Raw genomic sequence first — 8,020 nt, 5'->3', positions numbered from 1 at the left:
TCAAGGAGGCTTGTGGAATCAGAATGAAATAAATCTTCCTTTTAAAGTTGTCTTTTTGTTGTATGAATCTTGTGGGAAGTTCATCTCAGTCTGTCAAATTAACCAAAACCAAGCTATAAACTGCAATATTTCATCAGTCATTTTTTTCCTGTCTCCTTCAAATTGTGGTTGTCACAGCCGGATGCTGTAAATAAAAAACAAAATTCTACAACCATCTGCACACATCTTGTACTTAGTTCTTATTCTATTTTGAAATCCCTCGCCTCTGGGTCTTTGTCGGCTGTTCTTCCTGTCTTTGTTTCCCCCTTTCATTTTCCGCGTGATCTCCAGAGTCTTGTCACGTCATCGGTCCTCATCGCTCCGCTCCTCCTTGTGTTCTCACCCATTTCTAGTTGTGTGGTTACTTGCGTTTGTGTTTAAGTGGAGTTTTCCGTCTGTCATTGTCAGAGAGTCTGTGTTCTGTCGTGCCTGTCTTGTCTCGTTCAACCCTCTGTGGTTCACCCTGTCAGTCTAACTATTCACATGTACTGTACAGTCAACAAATATCAAGCACCTCCAATCCATCCATTTGTGTTCACCTGCTTCTACACTTCACCAGTAAGACAGAAGGAGCCAACAGCTCCAGTCCTCCCAAGGTGATGCTGCATCTATCCATCTTTCTATCATCCGTTTTCAAAGTTTTCACGGTCAGTGCAGAGTGGAGAGTCTCTGATACGTCTGTTTGTACCCAGATAGAGGTTGTAAAATTCCCGAACACTCTGATGAGAGTCGAAACGCGGTTGGAAAGGTTTCGAGGGCATAAAGCGTGAATTCACGCTGAGAGAGAGGTATTCAAGATTTGCATGTTGGAACTTGAAAGGATTCAGCTCCCTTGCTCCAACGAATGCCCCGTGATCCACAATTCCTGCCACTATATATTTAGGAAGTCTGCCTAAATACAAGTTGTCCTGTGAACACACACGCAACTGGGCGGGGATACTATAATTCTTAACCACCACACGGCTTATGGGGTATATGGCATTTGATTTCATTAGTGCGGCTGAATGCCTCAGCATGACATCTGGCAAGACTTGCACCTTTTTCACAAAAACGCTCGCGCTCAGAATTTTTAAACTGAACTCACGATCTGCAGCGGACATCAGTGTAAAAGCATTTTTAGCCTTAACAAGTTTCAAACGTACATCCACATTGTTTAGCAGAGGTCTTTCAGGAAAAAAAATGTCGTTGTGCAGGGGTCCAATTAACTCAAATGGCCGTGAACCACGAGCAAAGCTTGCGCACTTGACCAGCCCTTTGTTGGGAGCATCTTAGCCCATGGCGATAGAGTCCAAATCCGGGCCAACATCTTTGTACCACAGACCGGCTGAAAACTGACTTTCCAACGATTCTTGTGAAAAGTTAAGGAGGGTTTCAATGATAGCTCTGTAAGGATGTGTTGCGGACGATGACCAAATGAGAACTTCATTCAGACTGTGATAGCTCTGTAAGGATGTGTTGCGGACGATGACCTAATGAGAACGTCATTCAGACTGACCTCTATCTGTGAGAATAGAGTATTTAGAGGGTACTGTATTATTTTTGTTATCTTAAGACGTAGATAGAGTAAGGCAAGGCAAGGCAAGGCAATTTTATTTGTATAGCCCGTTTTCACAAACAGTTTGTCTCAAAGGGCTTCACATGGCATCATAACAACATCCTCTGCCCTTAGACCCTCACATCGACTGAGGAAAAACTCCATAGAAAACCCTTTTAACAGGGAAAAATCTGAGAAACCTCAGGGTGAGCAACAGAGGAGGGATCCCTCACCCAGGACGGACAGACGTGCAGTAGATGTTGTTACAGACAAGAAAAGAGTTTACAATGCAGAATGTGAGAAACACGGAAATGTTAATAACAGCTGAAGAAGGAAGCTTCTGGTAGGGGAGGCAGGGAGAGCAAGCCAGCTTGATGGGGGACTGGATGGCAGACTGGTTCATGGAAGGGGAGCGCAGGCCGGTGTAACAGCAGGGAATAAGAGGGGGGGGGGCGATGCAGGCGGCGGTTGGGGCTCTGGTGGATCTGTGGAAACACAGAGAGACTGCGAGACACCAAGGCCAAACTACAAAGTGCAACAAGTAGTGGTAGTGACAGTTCCAAAAATGTGCAGGGAGGAGAGGAGGAGAGAGGGGGAGAGGAGAGGAGAGGAGGGAAGGGCTCCATGTAACCTGATGTGTCCCCCAGCAGTCTAAGCCTGTAGCAGCATAGCTATCAATGGTTCAGAGCTACCTGAACCAGTCCTAACTGAAGGCTCTGTCATAGAGGAAGGTCTTAAGCCTGGACTTAAACGTAGTTAAAGTGTCTGCCTCTCTGACCCATGGAGAGAGCTGGTTCCACAGTAGAGGAGCCCGGTAACTAAAGGCTCTACCTCCCAGTCTGTTTTTATTGATACTGGGAATCACTAAAAGACCTGCATTCTGGGAGCGGAGTGCTGTGGTCGGACAGTAGGGACTAATGAGCTCTTTCAAATAGGATGGAGCTTTATCATTGAGAGCCTTATAAGTCAGCAGAAGGACTTTGAAGTCGATTCTAGAGCCTACAGGAAGCCAGTGGAGAGAAGCTAAAGTGGGAGAGATGTGTTCTCTCTTCTTAACTCCCGTCAAAACCCTCGCTGCAGCGTTCTGGACCAGCTGGAGACTCTTTAGAGAGTAGTGTTGAGTTTAGGTCTAAATAAAAACTTCCACTACCAGGTATAGGGAAATCTAGCACCTCTTGATCGGCAGCAGATTTTAAGGATGGATCTCTACATAATTGGTCTGCTCTATAGATAGCTGTGTCATCGGCGGGGCAAAGAGGTCGAGCTCTGATTTAGTGCATTCTGATGAGAGGTGGTGTGTGAGAGACATGTTTAAAACATATTTCTCAGCGCTCTTGGCTTTTAACTTTCCTCTGTATTTTCGATGCGATTTTACGCTTTTTTCTTTTAGGCAGGCAAAGTGATAATGCAGATGTAGATCTTTTTCCTCTTCCGCATGCGATTCGCAGTAGTCCCGTTCCTTCCTGAGCTTCCTGTTGCTGACTGTCCCGATTGGTGATATGGCTGCTCCAACAACGTCGGATACTATCCCCTTTGCGGCAGTTTTCAAATACGGGTGCTATTATAGTGATTATTTTCTTTATAGAACTGTAATATAAAAAATATATCAAGTTTTGTTAACTTAAATAAAGCATTAATCTCCCTCAGCACCACTTCAACGCTCTCATAATTCCCTGAAGGAATTTTCTGATAGATGGGAGGGAGCTGGGGTCTCGAACGGTCTGTAAGTGTCTTCTAAACGTATATAATATTTATTCCACGTGTAACAGTACATGATCTCGGCTAACGCCACCTCATAAGGTCCTTGTAATTCTATAGGCTGAGACAATATTATGGTATAATTCGAACTGTCATTGTCCGGCAAAATGTCGTGACAAGCATTCGACGGCAGTGTCACGTAGAAAGAGTCTTGATCGTCCATTATTCTCTTTTCCGATCTTTCTTGATTTTCTCCCTCTTCCCGAGTTCTATGACTTCTTTAGCCGGGAGCCAAGAGTTAAACTGATGAGGCCATCCTCGCCACTGGACTAAAACCAACTTCTCACCATTTTTAGTTTTCCTGTCTACAATTTTTTCTATACTAAAAACACTGTCAGGCATGATTGTCACTTTCTGCAGTTCTGGCTCATAGAATGTCCCATTCAGAATTTCACCTCTTATATCTCTTAATTTATAAACAGGATGGACTCTGGGGACGCGTTCGTTCACTATGAAATATTCATCTGTGAATGATTGTTCATACATTTTATCAAATACCCCACGGTATTTTGAAATCTGCACAATGTCCCCCTCTTTGAATTTAAATACAGGGGATTTAGCGCTCAGCGGAAGTGTACCGTATAAATTTTCAAACACCTGTGAGGTCTTGCTAGGGGTTACCTCGGCTGCTTTCATTTTTATACTGCTATGATAGCTATTGTTATAGCTATCAAGCAGATCCTGAAGTACAGATACAGCCGCCTCGAATTTCCCCTAATCTCGTGCTGGAGCTGGTCCCTGCTCGGCAGTAGGCAGGTCCGGGACTGTAATGAGATCCCCGCGATGACGTCATTGGCGCGGGGCCAACTCGTAACGCCCCTAAGCACTGTTTGTGGAAATTACCAGCACTGGTTTATCAGTCCATCAGGAGGAGCAGTCATTATAATTGGTTACCGTGTCTGAAAACAGCGGCTCTACTGTCATATGCCTACAGCATTTAATGTATACATTAACCTCTTAATGTATTTTTAAGTCCTATCAATAGTTTCTACTCAAACAAAATGAATTTGTATTACTTGAACGTGTCTTTTCTTTACACTAATTATGAAGTCTGAGTAAACTGTACTTTTTAATAGCCTATTTTATTGTATTCATGTGATTGAGCTCAGATAACTCAGTATCGGCAAATATTGCCAAAAATCTAGTTTATACCAGTTTGGACAGAGTGGTGGCATTTGTGAGCTCTGAACTTTTTGAGACAGAGAAGACACGGGACAGAAAAAAGACATGGAATTCAGCTGTAGTAGCTGAAGTTCGAGCACGCAAGTTGTTGGACCCACATTTGAAGACCTGAGTTCAGCCACAAAACGGTAAGTTTGAACCTGGGAACGTTACTGGTTAGCGTTAGCTTAGTTTGCTATTAGCAAGGTAGCTAACCAGGTAACTTGTATGTTGCTCCCAGACAGCTAATGCAAGCTGATCTGAGCCAGACACCAGAACTAGTTAGCTCTGCCACGGACCACGAACCAGCAATCGTCCCGGTAAGTTGGCGCAGCTGAATTGCTATGGGAGTCTATAGTGTGGGACACAGTGTGAGTACGTGGTGTCTGCCCAGTCATAACAATTGCGCTTTGGTCCGACAAGTCCAGCGACATCCACTGCTCAAAGCACAAGTTTTATGACCGGACTCTGCGTATACTCAACTGGAAGTCTAAAAACTTTTCTGGAGGAGGCAAACTCCTTCCACCTGTCCTGAGTGATTTTCTGTAGCGGTTTGTGCACTGGGCAGTGAGTGGACACTGAACAGGGCAGACATGTGGGCTGTGTTTGTACTTATTGCGGCTGTTTGTAGCACTATGTTGTCATGGTAACGTGATCATGCCCTGTTCCTTCTTTCAGGACGTTGATGATGAGGGAGGTTCGTACAGTGACGTGCCAGTGGGGATCCTTTGCTGTGAATGGGAAAACATCACTCACACCACAATGCAACAAGGATGAGTTTGTGAGAAAGATCTTTTCATGCCATCACTGAGGAATCACTACAGCCTATTAGGCCATGGCTTTGTTTATTAGGGCCTGAGTCTCATCAAGACAAACAATTCATACACTCTGACCCCTCACCTATCTACAACTGAATGTCCACAATTTGGACAAAACTGTCAAAATTAGCACTTTTTTTGGCTCCCAAACAAAATCCATCTCCTCCTAAGACCTAAGGCATTCATGTATTGCTTCCAAACTTGGGCAGATTACTCTCCCAAATGTGCTGATCAAATGATATTAATTTTCGTTGTAATAAGTCACTCGCTGTCCATTTTACAAGCCCTCAAAGTGGGGGAGACACATTTTACGCTTACAATGGAAGCCTATGGGGAGACCATGTCCTCTCAATGTACATACTGTCAAACAAACACTTCTCACATCTACACCATACATCCCACAGCTTTAAAAAAAACCCCACTGGATTCCTGCCAAAAATCCCTACAAGACTATGGTATTATGTGTCACTTTTGACCAACGTATGCCGAGTTATTCAGCTTTTCCACACTACAATTCTGTTGATCCTCCTCTCTCTCCACTCTAGCACAGATCAAAGACAGAGCAGTGGGGGAGGGGTTCTTAAAGGGCCAGCTCTCAGCTCTGCTCTCACTCTCTGATCAGACTCAGGCTTCTATCTCCTAAACTACAAGGCCCAGGGATTTGACCAAGACACTGTTGGATTCAGGCAGGTGTCAAGGACGCGGGCACAGGCCGCGCAGGGGCTCAGGCCCTAACAACGCTGCTTGCAGCTTTAATCAGGGCCTGAGCCCGGAGGTACTCCGGGGGGAAGACCCTATTATGTTTTCTTTTGTTTTTGAAAAAAGATATGGTCAATTAAAAAAAAAATTGGATCAATGTAATGTTGCAGTCCCTGTATTTTACACGGCTCTATTGATTTAAAGACATATTTTGAGTTTGAGGAATTGAAAAGTTGAGCTCGGTCAGTTAGAATATACAATTTATTTGAATTAGTAATGGAGTAATGCTTACTAAAAAAGCTGAGTTAAATAAATGGGTGGGGAACGATTGTTTAAGCTAAATATCTTCAGTCACTGTAACTCGGTTATTAGTCTATTCAACTTAAATGTTCTATTCCATTCCATTAGGAGCTTAAAGTACATTGAACGTAGTCCACTTCACTTACTCAACGAATGCCTCATTACTTAAAATAATTTAAGGCAAGGAGTTACCTTGATTTTTTTAAAGTAGAGTCTACTTATCCGGGTTTACAGTGTACAAGGGAATGGCTTCCCACACAACAAATCTTTTATTAGGCTATTAAGGTCATCAACCATTGTAGTTGTTTGAATCCATTTTAAAACAAGTAATATTTGTGTGTGCATCAGAAATACATTCGTGAATTTAATTAATTTATTTGTGGATTATTTCTACTTTTAAGAACAGAAATTTTTGTGTATTGAAAAATATTTTGAGTTGGGAGACATTTGTATATAAATCCCAATATACATTTTGTGAATATGTTGTTCATTTGTTGATTATGAGACTGATCTAACTCTATATTATCCGCTGCTTCTCTTGGAAAGGGAAACAGTTATTACCATTACAGTGTATCCTTTTGTTCTAACTCAATGGGTGGTCGCCAGCCAAACAGGTTCCCAGACCCCACATTGTCCTAGAATACAGAATGACCAGTAACGGAGGTGGAGGGGTGAGGAGAGCGCGTACCTCCAGTAATTAAAACCAATTTGTGCCACAGATATTAATATTGTGTCATGGGCTACTTCATAGACTTTACTCAATGTTTCCATTACATATGTGGATAAGCCAACTTTCCCACTTCCCTCAAGCATCAAATTTACATCATCAGTCTCTCCAGGAAATCTTGCGATTGCAAAAATTAACACATATTCAACCAATACTAATATGACTGTCCACTGTCCGTTTCCTGTTCTACTTTTGCCGAGAGCCGCGCGCCTGTTGCGTAAAAGAAGCTCTGAAGCTCAAAGCTTCAAGATCACTGGATTTATACTTTATCCAAAACCTGTCGGGGTGAAATGTTGCATGTCATGGATTTACCGTCAGCAAAGTAGTAGGTCGATTCTATAGAAACTAACAAGCTGCTAATGGTTTGTGAACTTCACTGCATTTGTGCATTTGAGGCGATGAACTCCCGGCACATTTCAGAGCTGAGTGAACCTGGAGTCATGCTCACGTTGATGTTCACTCCGTCAGGCATGTGTAGCGCTGAGCCGGCCGCGTTCACAGTAGGATGGGCTGAAAGGTCATCATTCGCATCACAGTCTATCCTTTTGTTCTAGCTCAATGGGTGGTCACCAGCCAAACAGGTTCCCAGCCCCCACATTGTTCCAGAGTATGGTCACTGAAAGAGGCCAATACAGAGAACCAATACTAATATGACTGTCTACTGGCCGTCTCATGGTCTATTTTTGCCGCACGCCTGTTGCGTAAATCACTGGCAAGTCCTGGAATCTCCAGATGACGCGCTGCAGCAGACACGCAGAACCGAACTCTCCCGCTGCTTATGCTGGCATGAGCACGAGACGGGAAATAGACAGTCAAATCAGTATCATATGAGTATTTTACAGCGATTATAATGTCTGTATCTGTATATGTGACACTGATGAGAATATACACAATATGAGAGGGACAGGAGTTCTCCAGCATTTCTACTGCAGCTCCATCTCTGTTCCAGCGCATGTTAAGTAAAATTATATCATCGTTTTTGTT

General features: G+C 43.4%; 1 long non-coding RNA gene across 1 annotated transcript; it reads left to right on the top strand.

Moving 5' to 3' along the window:
• Positions 1-2,221: 2,221 nt before the first annotated feature.
• On the top strand, positions 2,222-7,403 carry LOC147252450 (uncharacterized). The gene is made up of 3 exons (XR_015118845.1): positions 2,222-4,641; positions 4,734-4,812; positions 5,171-7,403. It is a non-coding gene; the product is annotated as an uncharacterized LOC147252450 (long non-coding RNA).
• Positions 7,404-8,020: the final 617 nt, after the last annotated feature.

The sequence above is a fragment of the Aulostomus chinensis genome, chromosome 12, assembly GCF_037954235.1.
Source record: "Aulostomus chinensis isolate RoL2024-O1b breed Wild chromosome 12, RoL_Achi_v1.0, whole genome shotgun sequence".
In the NCBI taxonomy this organism is placed as follows: domain Eukaryota; kingdom Metazoa; phylum Chordata; class Actinopteri; order Syngnathiformes; family Aulostomidae; genus Aulostomus; species Aulostomus chinensis.
The sequence above is the reverse complement of the archived record's forward strand: the minus strand, read 5'-3'. Positions and strand labels throughout refer to the sequence as shown.